Source organism: Leopardus geoffroyi, chromosome A3 (assembly GCF_018350155.1).
Source record: "Leopardus geoffroyi isolate Oge1 chromosome A3, O.geoffroyi_Oge1_pat1.0, whole genome shotgun sequence".
Lineage (NCBI taxonomy): Eukaryota > Metazoa > Chordata > Mammalia > Carnivora > Felidae > Leopardus > Leopardus geoffroyi.
Window position 1 is genome coordinate 50,444,725 of NC_059336.1, and position 14,642 is coordinate 50,459,366.

The window sequence follows — 14,642 nt, forward strand, 5'->3', positions numbered from 1 at the left end:
ATAACTGGGGTCAACTAGCAATCTTCACCACAATTGTATAAAAATATTCAGGTATCCTATTTTAAGCCTCACAGCCATTAAAATTATTTTCCTTAGATTGTTTAAAGCAGGCTGTTAAGCATGCCCCTCTCCTTCTTTTGTCTACTGTCCTGGACCAACTGCACAGCTCCAACCACCTGTAGTGCTGAGTCTTCTTCTCTAAATGTGGTAACCATCACCACCCACTTTCTAAGCATAAGAAATAGTCTACACACATCAGAAGATCTATTAAGTGAGAGAAAAATGGGAGGACCCAACCCAGGGTTGGGTGACTGGGGTCAGATAAGACAAGTAACAAAGATAGAGAAGAAAATGGTGGGTTCACGATGACGGCTGTAAACTAAGCTAGAAAAAACAGGCAGGAAATGACCTGATATTTTAGCTGGGAAAGTGGCTAAAGGGGCAGATATGGCTGGAATATAAGAAGAAGTTACAAACTACTTGGAGTTAGAGGCAAAGAGAAACGAAAACCAGAAGTCTCTCCAAAGTATCTTGCTTAAGTGGAAGGTGAAATTGCATTGTTGCCAATACCTTAGTGAGACATTAAGTGCTTTCTCCTCACCATGACTTACTAAGGAAACAATTGAAATTGTCTTATAAACTGAGTATTGTGTAAAATTAACCAAAGATGGGGCTCAGAGGTAACTTCCAGTACCCTCATTTAGAAGCATATCATCTTGCCCATAGTCTGGGTTTAAAAGAAAAACAAACAGCAATAGGTCAGTAACTGAAGCTGGAAAAATCCTATTGCGTAGTTTGTCTTATCCTATAATCTCTCGTCATGTCTAGTCATTTTGTCTCCAGAGCATGCTTGACATCTTGAGAGACTAAGGAAGCAAGAGAAAGAAGAAACATTATTGATTCAAGACACAGGGGGACCAATGTGACCACCTTGAGACATGAGAGAGAAAATCCATGGCTCCAGAGTTCCAAAGACTACTCATAAGATGTGTCTTACCATGTGAAACCTACAGCCCCTGCCTTCCAAATGTTTCTCTTTTCATGTCTCTTCTATGTTATGATAGAATGACCTTAATCTTTCCCCAAACCTGCTTTAACATGTATTCCTTTCCTCAAGGCCTTTGATGATTCCATCTTCACTAGGTGGTGGCACCCAGATTCACTGACCCACATGCAAAATCCTTCACTGGCATCCTAGTTCACCTTTCCAACTTCTCCTATCACTTGCCCCATGAACCCCTGGCTCCAACAAAGCCATGTATGAGCTGCCTCTTAAGAGTGCCCTTCAGGGGCGCCTGGGTGGCGCAGTCGGTTAAGCGTCCGACTTCAGCCAGGTCACGATCTCGCGGTCCGTGAGTTCGAGCCCCGCGTCGGGCTCTGGGCTGATGGCTCAGAGCCTGGAGCCTGTTTCCAATTCTCTGTCTCCCTCTCTCTCTGCCCCTCCCCCATTCATGCTCTGTCTCTCTCTGTCCCAAAAATAAATAAACGTTGAAAAAAAAATTTAAAAAAAAAAAAAAAAGAGTGCCCTTTGCACTCTTGCCTTTATGTTTTTGACATACCTCCCCTCCTTTCTATCTACTCAAGTCTATCTATTCATCAAGGTTGTGCTCAAAACTGGCCACTTCTGAGAAGACCCCCACAGTGCCCACTGTCTATCCCACCCATTGAGTAAGCAGTCCTATTCTGTTTTGTGCCATTCATTCTCATGTCCTGATCTGTTCTTTAAGTCTTGTGTCACAATCTGAAGTTCCTCTGGTAGGTCCTTCTTGTTTGAGTCCTAACTAGATTGAAAGCTCCCACAATCAGACATGATTTTTATGCATTTATATCCCCCATAACAGAGAGATGGGATGGGAAAGGATGTTGTAGAAAGCCCGGTAAATGTAAGGGTTCATTATTTTATTGAATTCTAGTGTCGATTTTATGTTTCTGATGATTGTTTCAATTAATGTGGAGTGGAAATGCATAGTTTTTGTCTGTGATATAGACATCCTAATTTTTCTTAAATAGCCTATCATGAGATTGTCATCTGTGAATTCTAGTGTGGTATAGGGAGTTGAGAAATGTCAGCACACCCTCAGATGGCTGGGCTTTGACAGATGGCCACAGAATACTGCATTTGTTTTATGGTGTTGTTAGTTGACATTCATTTTACATGGTTATTTCAATTAACAATGACAACAATAGCAATCACATGATTTAACAGAGAACTTTATTTTATAATGTACTTTTATCCTTAATGGAAAATTTTGCCACTTTCAGGTTCTTAGAACATTCCCTGGGAGTAATGGCTAAGTGCTGACCTCAGTACATTTAGAAAATACTTTCACTTGTGGATGTTGTTGCTTCATTACCCTTTGATAAGTGTTGACAATCCACATACGCCCAGTTTAACTCAGTCTGAATATATCTGACCCTTTCAGTAAATTCTACTTTTCTTCTTTTAATAAGAATTTATTATTTGAGGATAATTTTAAATTTATAGGATAGTTGCAAAGATAATACAGAGTTCCTGTATACCTCTCAGACATTTCCCTTAATGTTAAGATCTCACACAGCCATGGTTCAAAGATCGGAATCAGGTGATTAGCTGCTGACACTACTGTTAGCTAAATTCCACACTTCACTTGGACTTCAGGAGTATTTCCACTGTTGTCCTTTTTCTCTTCCGAGATCCCAATCAGAATCTCAAATGGCATTTAGTTATCAGGTCTCCTCAGTCTCTTCCAGTCTGTGACAGTTTCTCAGACTTTCCCTGTTTTTCATGACCCTGACAGTTGTGAGGAGCACTGATCAGATATTTCATAGAATGTCCCTCAGTTTGATGTTTTCTAATGATTTTGACTGGTGTTATTGGTCTTGGAAAAAAATACACAGAGGTGAAATGCACTTCTCTTAGATCATATCAAGGGATACCTGACATTCCCTGAACATTATTGGTGATGTTAATCTTGATCATTTGGTTCAGATGGTGTCTGCCAGATCTCTCCAAAGTTTAAATTTTCTCTTTCCATACTCTGGTCTTTGGAAGAAAGTTACTAAATTTGGTCTACACTTACGAAGGAGAGGATTAAGTTCTACCTCCTAGAGAGGGGAGGATCTACATGTATTATTTCTTTATTCATTCAATCATTTATTTATATCAGTGTGGACTCATGTATATTTATTTTATACTAGATTATAACAATCTAGTGGTGCTTATTTATTTTGTTGTTCAAATTTTCCCAGCTTTGGCCATTGGAGCTCTTTCAGATTGGCTTCTGTGTCTCTTTCACATGCCTTAGATGTTCCAGGCTCAGCTAATACTTTCTCTGCCTCAGCCCTAGTATCAGTCATGTTTCCAAGGAGCCCTGGGTCGTTTCACTGGAGAATGGTATTTAGAAACCAAGATCTGGATGAAAGTGTGCTTGTTGCTACTGGGGATGTCACTGCTTCTTGGCACTCATAGCATAGCTTTAGGAAATGTATATAAATATACTGATCCATGTATAAACACATAATTACAAAATCTCTCTATATATATCATCTATCATCTATATATCTATCTCTGTCTACATATTAAATTGATCATGAGTCTGTACTGATGTCTCCAGCTTAAGTTCAACACCACAAGCTTCATACTAGCATTTTACCCTGCTTCTTTGTAACTTCTTTCTTTGATGGTAAGAAATATGGCTCCTATTATCTACTACTTATTTACTTATTTGGTCACCTCTATTATAGATGTAAATTACTTTCAGAATTATTAACCCATACACTTGTGAGAAACAATTTACAAGATAGAATACGGTGTTTACGTACAGTTCTTTGGACTTACAGTTTCCAGTCAAAATACCTGTTTTCAAAGTTACTTGGGCCACCTTTTTTTTTTCCTTATCCCCTTCAGTGAGGTTATATCATACATTTGCAATACAGTTAGATTCATCTGTTACAGTCTGCTTTTCATGTTGGTTCCTCCACATCCTAGTTAATTTCTCTTTTTTAAGTTTATATTTTATTAATTTTGAGAGAAAGAGAGAGTGCACAGGAGGGGTGGAGAGAGAGGGAGAAGGAGAGAATCCCAAGCAGGCTCTGCATCATCAGCAGGGAGCCTGATGTGGGGCTCAAACTCACAAATCATGAGATCATGAGCTGAGCCAAAATCAAGAGTAGAACACTTAACAAACTGAGCCACCTGCTCAGGCACTCCGCTAGTTGATTATTTTTTTAATTTGCATACAGTAAAACTCATGCTTTACAAAATTAACAAATGTATCTTATATATCTACCACTCCAGTACCATACATAACAGTTACATCACCCTAAAAGTTCCTCCATGTGGCCTCTTGGCAGTTGACTGCTCCCCTCTTCCCCAATATTTGGCAACTATTGATCTGTTTTCTATCCCTACAGTTTTTCTTTTACCAAAATATCATATGAATGAAATCATATAACATGTAAGCTTTGGGGTTTGGCTTCTGCAAAATGAGTCTAAGATTCATCATCCATGTTGTTGCAGATATCAGTAGCTCATTCCTTTTAATTGTTAAATAGTATTCCATTGAATGAATTTTCTACAGTTTCTTTATCCATTTACCTGTTAAAGGACACCTTGGTTACTTCCAGTTTTTGGTAATTATGGATAGAGCCACTATAAACATTTCCATACAAATTTGTTGTTGTTGTTGTTGTTGTTGTTGTTGTTGTTGTTGTTTGAGCATAAGTTTTCTATTTACTTTGATTAGATAACTATGAGTGGGGTTGCTGGCTTGTATGGTAAGTCTCTGTTTAACTGTATATAGTGTTGCCAAACTACTTTCTAAAATGGCTATTCCATTTTGCATTCCCCACCAGCAATAAATATGTTTCTGTTCCTCTGCATCCCTGTCAACAGTTGGTGCTGTTAGTTTATTTTATTTTAGCCATTATAATAGGGTCTATTTTCTTTTTGAGGGCAGACTGGTTTTGGTAAAAATATTAGGTGTCATTAAATTCAGCTAGCTAAGAGAAGTCAAATGAGGGTTTTTATAATGTTAAATTAATTAAACCAGGAGGCCATTAGATTGAAGTGTTTCTCATGCCCTATCAGTCTACATGAACAATCCAAAACCTAAGCCTATAAATGCCTCAAGTTAAAGAAATCAAAATGTAAGGACAACTATGGTAGGGTACCTTCCCTAAGGAGAGAGGAAAAAAAAAAGGGAGAGAAAACTCTCTCCTTGGCTATGTGCCTATGTGACAACATCCCTCATGACCTTGTAAACAGAGACTACTTAATCAGACTGCATGTTTATGTGTGTTACCATATATGGGAGACAAAGAAATAGAAAAATATATTTAAAAAACTATGTTATGTGACATTTGGGTGCTCAGTCTTTGCGTACAAATCCAGCTGAGCAGTGCAACTAGGAATAAAGTTGCTTCTGAAAGAAAAGCCTTGGTGTCACAACTCTCTGTGCGAGAATCCTGCTACATTACTTGAAAGCTTTCCTCTGGGATTCAGAGATGGTGCGTTTCCACCTCCTTTGCCACCAGGGATGTAAGCCTTGGGGTGCCAGGAGAGGCAGCCTTGCCTGGCTCCAGCAGACCACTTAATCCACAGGAGACTAGCCCTCCTGGTCTGCCAGGGCAAGGACCCCCTGGGTGCCAACGGAACTGTGAGGCCCAGGAACCAGCTCAGGGAGCACCCGTCAGACTGGTAAGAAGCTGGATTCATTTTGGCAGACCTGCCCCCAAGAGGCAGAAGGGGAGCCTAATCACCTCCCAGAATTGCACTAGTAATTCCACAAGGGACGAGGAATGAAGCTGCAACTCTAAGGCATTGGGTGCTGGGTGCTGGGCGGCAGGTTGGAGTCACCATGTGACTGTTTGGGGACTTGTCTCTCCTTAATTCCCTGGGTCAATGACTATGATAATTAGAGCCAACTGTCTCTGGTTATTCTGCCTGAGAACAGGGACTTTAAGGAATATTTCCAAGCAGCTGCTGAAACTCCTTTGTTTCAGGGAAATTTCCCTGTTTTCTCCAGACTGACATGGACTGCCTAATTCCACTAGTGGAAAACAAAACAAAACAAAGCAAAACAAAACAAAACAAAAACCTGGAGTCTGCTCCTCTGTCTGAGCTGACAAGATTTCAAACTGGGAATTCTCTTTCTCTGCCTTCTGTTGGCACCTCTCCTTTTCTGCCTTCCCTCTCCCCCTTTTTCTGCACCACCCGGGGTGCAGCCTGCATAATGCATCAGGCACCATCAGCTCCTCCTCCCACCCTAGATTTAGAGGAAGAAGAAACCATTTCAGATTTTCCCCCTAACGTTCCAGGTAAAATTAACCATGAGGAACTAATTGTCTTAGCGGACCCAAGTAAAACATATTCAGTGTTTAAGCTAATTTAAGTTTGTTGGTTTGAGATAAGACAATGTTTATCAACATTAAAAAAACAAAAACAAAAACAAACTTTTATTCTACCTAGATTTGCTGAAGGTCAAATAAGCTCATGTTATCTCTGTTCCAATGTTAACAAAAGGATGAAATTAAAGTGATGGTTAATTTTGTCTGTCTCAAAGTTTTCATGGGTAATTGTTAAGATAGCTTTCAAAGTCTTTGGTAACCTAAAACGTTAAAGTTTTGCTTGCATGATAAATTGAGATTGAATTCATTGGATATCTAACAAGAGGCTAAAGCACTAATTACTAGATGTAGATTTGTGCTTCTGACTTGTTGCAAAAAACTAAGGATATTTGGAACTGTTGAAAAACATGCTTTGTGCTTAATGGATTCATAAGTTTGCCATCTCAAAAAAAAAAAATTTTCTGATGTAATAGAGTTCACAACTGGTTACTGTTAGGGTGTCCTTGGAACCACAGTAGAGGGGACGGCCATCTTGCCAGCGCAACCCAATGAAAAGCCCCTAGTAGCGTGCCAGAACGAATTGAAGGTCAACCAATCACCGAGCGACAGCACCACCTGATGCGAAAAAGGCCCACCTGGACCTAAATCCGGAACTGCTGCAGCTTAAAAACCCCACCCCACCACACCTGGTGTGACTTCCCTGACTCCTCTCTCTCTCTCCCAGAGTCACGGAACCTCACCCAAGACCTTAGTTCTCAAGTAAAGCCTTTGACTGCTAAAATTTTTTAGCCTCTGACTCCTATCTTTACCCTGCCTTACGCCTGACCCTAACAGTTACTACTGAGTTTTCACTGGAGACTAAGGTTTCTAAGAGTTAAAATTCTGCGAAGTATAGTTAAAACTGATTAAAGTAAGAAAAGCAACTCTGTAGGTAGAAAAGTAGGCGATATGAAAGAAAGATATAAGAAATGGAAATATATTTTTGTTGAAGGTAAAAGAAAGTAATTTCGTCCTAAATGACCTAATGAGACTGGTTATTTGGAGAGAAATGGCTTGGGACAAAATCTAAATGCAAAGAAAAGTTGTAGAAGATTCATGAAAAAAAAAAATCTTTAAAAAAATTTTATGTGTGGTCAGGACAGACTAAGGTTAGAATAAATGGATTTTAAAAGTACACAGGGTTAAGGGGCGCCTGGGTGGCTCAGTCGGTTAAGTGACCGACTTTGACTCAGGTCATGATCTCACGATTCGTGGGTTCGAGCCCCATGTCAGGCTCTGTGCTGCACACTTGCTCGGAGCCTGGAGCCTGCTTCAGATTCTGTGTCTCCTTCTCTCTCTCCCTTCCCCCACTTGTGCTCTATCTCACTCTGTCTCTCAAAAATAAATAAATACAAAAAAATAAATAAAAAACTATACAGGGTTAAGATTAAAATTCCTCCTTTGATCCAAAGGCTGGGGAAATGATGGCAATACCCTTGGTGCTGGCCTCCAAATCCTCCACATTTGTGTTGTTTTTGTTTAGCAGAGGAATGGATGCCTGTGCCATATGAGGGATGGATGATATATGAAGAGCTTTTACTAAGATACATGGGAGCCATGGGAGCCATTTTACCACATTTAACCCATTGTATGCCAAAAATGGATATCCACATGGCTAAAACATAATTATGTAGGCATTGTTGGAAAAGGCAGAGGAATAGACCATGACTTTGGCCCTCTAATCCCCTCCCTCAATGACCAATGATCAATATGTAAGTTACTGTTGGACCAAAATAAAATTACTACATCTTATGACATCCAGGAAAGTCCTGCTTGGTCACAGTTCATATCCCCAAGGTCCTACAGGTGGGAAATAGAGGGGCAAACAACAGCAGCAACAACAACAACAACAACACACACACACACACACACACACACACACACAGCAAAAGACCTGGTCAGCTCTCTCAGGTAGGGTCAAACCTGGGTAAAAATGACTACTCCCAGCACCTCAGGGCTTTTGGCTGCCAATCGCATAGCCAGCCAAAACTCAGAGCCAGGAGATGAGGTTTCTCCTAGAAAGCTATAGGAAATTGAGATAAGGGACAACTTTCTTCCTTTTTCCTATAGATGGGAAATTTCCCAACCAAGGCCATTACTCCATTGGAATACATTATGATTCATTTTCTTTTGCCCAAAGGCTTGGCCCCAATACAAATTAGAGGAGAGAATCTGGCCTCCAGAGGGAAATATCAATGACAATACTATCCTACAATTGGGCTTGTTTTGCAAATGTGAAGGGAAATGGGGAGAATTCCCCTATGTTCATTGTTTTTGGGCCTTAAAAATCAAGATATATGTAAGCAATATAAAGTAGATCCTAATTTAATGACAACCCTTTCTAAAGCCCAGCAATCAGTAAGGGAAACAATTAAGGGCCCTTGTATCCAAAACAGACCTAGAGAAGGAGGAAGGGAAGTCTTCCACTTCAACCTCCTTCTCCTAGGGTCCTCAATCTATATATACAAAAAATTACAATTTTGCTCCCTGCTACCCACCTTATCCAGGCCCTCCCTGTATGTAAGGGACATGTAAGGGACATGTTTCCCTTACAAGAAGCTAGAATGCTAGAAAAAAACCCTTTACATTACAAGGATTAAGACAGATAAAAGGATTAAAATATAGGTAAATTTTCTTTTTTTTTTTAATTTTTTTTTTCAGCGTTTATTTATTTTTGGGACAGAGAGAGACAGAGCATGAACGGGGGAGGGGCAGAGAGAGAGGGAGACACAGAATCGGAAACAGGCTCCAGGCTCTGAGCCATCAGCCCATAGCCTGACGCGGGGCTCGAACTCAGGGACCGCGAGATCGTGACCTGGCTGAAGTCGGACGCTTAACCGACTGCGCCACCCAGGTGCCCCAGGTAAATTTTCTGATCAGATAAGTATGTAAAGGCTTTTCAGAATATTACATATGTTTTTGAGTTGACCTGGAAAGACACAATGCTTTTGTTAAATCAGACTCTTAATGAGACAGATGTTTTAAAAAATTAAGGAAATCTAAGATTTAGCCCTTAAATTATGCTAAATTAGCCACTATTTTACAAACACAAAATGGGAACCAAGTGGCCTTCCTGGAGAGGTTGAGGGAAGCTCTTATTAAATATATGGCTAACCCCCCTGAAACCCCTAAGGCTGAGATGATTTCAAAGGACGAATTTGTCACTCAATCAGCCCTAGATATTCAAAGAAAATGCAAAAATTGGCTGTTGACCTTGAAGGGACCCTGGAGGAGCTCTTATGAGCTGCCAATTGGGTATATTACAAACAAGATCAAGAGAAGAAAGAAAAAAAAACCCACAAAACAGAAAAGGAGGCTTTAAAATTAAAAAAATCTGATACCTTAATTGTGGTCTTACATACTATGTCAGACCGGACTTCCCGAGGTCCTGGCACCAAGTCCCATTTATATGGCCGTTCAAGAGCATGAAAATGAGAATGTCCTCAGAGGGGACATCCAAAATGAAAACCCCATAAGCCATGCCCCTTGTGTGGAGACAATCACTGGAGATCTGAATGCCTTCGGGGACCTCTAACTGTGAGGACTCAAATAACCAATGTCTCTGGAAGGAACTAACCGGGACCTGGGGCTCTTCATGGTAGCTCCCCTAAACCAACTGTCTGTCAGAAACCCAGACCCTCAAGTAACTCTAAATATAGAAGGAAAACTGGTTGATATCCGTCTTAACACCAGAACTATCTTTTCGCCCCCCTTTCCACTCCAGGCCAACTATCCAAATGCAGCATGATGATTAGAGGCATCTCCAGAAAACTTCTAACTAAATTTTTCTCTCAGCCCCTGGGATGTATATGGGGAAACCTAATTTTTTCTCATCCTTTCTGGATAATGCCAGAGAGTCTTGCTCCCTAGCTAGAAAGGGACATTATAAGTAAATTAGAGACTACGGTGCTACTAACTCCAGGACAGATAAATTATGTGAGTTTTTGAAAATTACTGGATATTGTAGACTATAGATACCAGGGTTCAGGAAACTAGATTGCTAGTGTATCAATTATTAAAGGAGACTTAATCCCACCTACTCTCCCCCCCCAAAATAAAGTGGGGTCTGACTCCTAAACATGGTCTCCAGACCTTGAAATGGTTACAAACAGAGCAGGGCAATTACTATTACCAAACCCACAGAGCTAAAAGATCATTAAAACACAACATCAGGCCTTTCATTTAGGGAGGGACAAAATTTACCAAATAGCCCAAAGGATGTTTACTGGAAAAAAAAAAATTGTCAAGGACAGTTCTGCATGTAGTATCAGCCTGTGAAGTATGTCTTAGAAACAATCCTTTCCATCAGAAACTTGCTCTCCGACAATCAAGGAACTGGAGACTATCCAGGAAAGATTAACAATTAGGTTTCATTCATACGGAAAGATCAAAAAAAAATTCCAACATCTGTTGGTATGGGTTAATACTTTTACTAATTGGGTAAAATTACTGTGCCCTATAAGACAGAAAAGGCACAAAAAGTAATAAAAATTCTGCTTATAAAAATAATACCCAGGTTTGGCTTATCTGAACATTTACAAATTAATAATGGTAAATGATTGCCTTGCCTCTTTCTCTAATGGAACTCCTGGCTCTGGAAAAAGTTTTACACCTCAAAATAAAGCAGACTGTCTGCTTATACTCAGCAAAACTCTAAATAACACCTCACAAGCATTAGATGCTTTAAAAAAATTAATTTTAATTAAGTTAGGGCCAAACTCTTGGAAATAGAGCCACCATTGATTACTTACTGCTCCTGCTTCTATATCACCTGGGTTATGAGAGATTCCCTGACATATATTGTTTACAAAGTCAGGGTCTCTCTTAGATTATTTGACAGGTTTGGAAACTGTAGACATTATCTTAAGATGCCATCTTGTTGGTTAGTATAATATTTTTTTTCAACGTTTATTTATTTTTGGGACAGAGAGAGACAGAGCATGAACGGGGGAGGGGCAGAGAGAGAGGGAGACACAGAATCAGAAACAGGCTCCAGGCTCTGAGCCATCAGCCCAGAGCCTGACGCGGGGCTCGAACTCACGGACCGCGAGATCGTGACCTGGCTGAAGTCGGACGCTTAACCGACTGCGCCACCCAGGCGCCCCAGTATAATTTTTACTTTGTGTTTTTCTCTTTGTGTCTGCTAAAGTTTATGCCACCTCATGCCTGCCAGCCTTCCTGTAAAACCATACTGTGGGCCACTCTACCAACCCTTGGGTAGACTCTAACCACTACACCCCTATACCATCCCTTATCAGCTTGAAGAAGCCAGAACTGTCATTGTCTCTGTTTCCTAACAGCAGTTACAGGTCCTATTCCAGGGGAGAAATAAATAGGAAAAGGGTTAACATTAGGCAGGGGGAGATAAGGGACCTTCAGGAAACAGACTGCAGCTGCAAATGGGAGTTTAAAGAAGCAGATGGGGTTCTCCCTTTATAAAATCCTTTATGGGTACCCTCCCCCCATTATCAAGGGCATAAGGGGGGGGGATCTAAATGAGATAATCAGTCTAACACTAAGACAACAGACGGGGCCCTTGGCTTTACCCTAACCACCTTACACCACTGGGTCAAGGAACGATTACCTGTGAATCTGACCACAGACACTTACCTCTTTAAACCAGGAGATGCAATATGGATAAAGGAGTGAAATGTCTAACCCCTAAAACCCCTCTGGAGGGGCCCATTCACTGTCATTTTGCCCACCCCTAGTAAAGGTACCTTAGTAAAGGTAGCTAAAGTGGGTCCCTGGAATCAGAGTGAAGCCTACATCTTGAAACTGGGAGTGCATTCCTGATCCACTAATGCTGTGAAAGCTGACCGTATGGAAGAAGCAATCTGCAACTCCAGAGGCTCCAGGAGACTGCAGCCCTGCTTTAGTCACTCCAGAAGTTGACTAATCTACACACAGCAGAAGCTTGAAGTATCAACAGTCTGATGAAACAAAAGACTCTCCTTATTTTCTATATGTTTCCTTACTGTGATGCACTGTCACACCTTGTTTCTCACTATTATTATGATTCTTGCTCTACTCTTTGCCATAGGATTGGCCAAGGCCACCCTGGCCAGCTGGAAACGTGAGAGGTTTCTGTTAACACTCACCTTCCTTGTGTGGATAGGATACTTCGTTGGTACCAACATGGGGGGAAAATGGCCACAAGAGACTAAAAAAATTAGATCCCCACAAACCTTATAGTAGAACAAAATACCCCAGTCCTACTATCAGGGTTTGGCTTCTCAAAATCTCAATTATTGGAAAAAACTGTCTTGCCTAGTGGGGAAAAACTTCATTGTCATCTCTGTTAAAAACTTAACATGGCTAGGCCAAAGATTTTATAACCCATCTGCCCAAAAAACCCAATGGTGGGGGACCCCAGACCACCTTGATCCAGAGCCCCACCCCTTGTCTAACTTCTCTCATCTCTGCCAGGCCTGAGACAATGTCAATGCAGCCATCAAATGGCAGGGCCCAGGTGGACTGTACTAGATATGTGGAAGGACAGCCTGTATAGTACTCCTTTCAGTCTGGTCAGGGTCATATGTGCTGGAAACTATTCATCCATCTTTCTTCCTGCTCCCACTTGCCAGAGGGAAATATTTGAGAGTCCAAGTGTATGGGACAGGGAGACTCAAAGGAAGCAAAGTGCCTTACAAATTGGCAATTAAAAAGATAATAAATGGCCTCCCGAGTGTATAACCCAATATTATGGCCCTGCCATCTGGGCAGAGGTTGGGTACTGGGGCTGCACTCCCATTTACATGCTAAATTGCATAATTAGACTGCAAGCAGTTGTAGAAATTATAACCAATGAAACTGCCAGAGCTCTTAACTTACTAGCTAAGCAGCAAACCAAAATGCACAATGCCATCTATCAAAATTGCTTGATCTTAGATTACATGCTTGCTTCTGAAGGAGGTGTTTGTGGAAAACACCTGAGCAACTGCTGCCTACAGATAGATGATGAGGGGAAAATCATAGAGGAAATCACAGATCAAATGAGAAAGGTTGCTCATGTCCCAGTCCTGACCTGGAAACGTTGGAACCCTGGGCAGTTATTTGGAGGATGGTTTTCAACTCTTGAGGGATTCAAATACCTCATGGGAATTATCCTCCTAATTTTGGGAGGGTGCTTGATCTTACCCTGCTTATCTCCCTTGATTGTAAGGTCTATATCCAGTCTCATTGAGGCTATGGTTGAGAGAAAGATAGTCACTCATGTAATGATGTCATAAAAATATAAACCTCTAAACCAAGATGATGTTCTTTGACCCAAAATAGAGGGGTCTGAGCATCAAAGTGGGGAGTGTGGCATCATCCCCTCCCTAAGGAGAGAGAAAAAAAGGGAGAGAAAACTTCAAGGTAACCTGGCTATGGGCCTATGTGACGACATCCCTCATGACCTTGTAAACTGAGGCTACTTAATCAGACTGCATGTTTATGTGTGTTACCATATATGGGAGACAAAGAAATAGAAAATGTATTTTTAAAAAACTATGCCATGTGACGTTTGGTGCTCAGTCTTTGAGTACAAACCCAACTGAGCGGTGCCAACAGGAATAAAGTTCCTTCCTGGAAAGAAAAGCCTCAGTGTCATGACTCTGTGCGGGAATTCTGCTACACAACCAATCACAAAAAAACCAACTAGATTTTCCCAGATAAGGCAACTACCTAAGCTATAGCCAATCAAATTATTTCTTTGCTTTGCTTCCAAATATTCTTTATAAAAGTCCTTCCCTTAGCTCCTAAACACTTTCAGTTTGGTACTGTCCAATCTGAACCAATTTTTGCTCAAATGAACTCTCAAACTTTTACATATGCCTCAGTTTATCTTTTAAAAACAGTAAGTCAAAGTATAGATCACCCTTATCATCTTGAATCAAAATACTATTGACAGAAGGAAATTAGTTTTACAAATTACTCCAATTTGAAGGTAAACTAGGCCCTAGATGGTGTTGCCCATGCTAACTCCCACATTAGCAAACCAAAACTTAACTGAGTTTCTACGCTCAGCTGTCCCAGAAAAGGACAGCCATGTCAACCAGTCGATGTTTGCCTGTTCAGCACAAATTACCTGACTGAGTTCCAAGAATTCCTTTGCCCCATATGAGGAAAGTAATCCTGTTTTAACCAACAAACAAGTGCCTTATAACTTCCTTGTTCCTGCTTACTCTGGTCTATAAAAATCTTTCACTTCTGGGGTTCCTGGTGGCTCAGTTAAGTATCCAACTCTTGATTTTGGCACAGGTCATGATCTCATGGTTTGTGGGATTGAGCCC

The 14,642-nt window shown here is 40.8% G+C and overlaps 1 protein-coding gene across 1 annotated transcript in view; it reads right to left on the bottom strand.

The window, feature by feature from the left end:
- The window catches only part of NINL (ninein like), a 195,443-nt gene that overhangs the window by 179,213 nt on the left and 1,588 nt on the right, over positions 1–14,642 (bottom strand). The gene's annotated exons all lie outside the window — the stretch shown is intronic.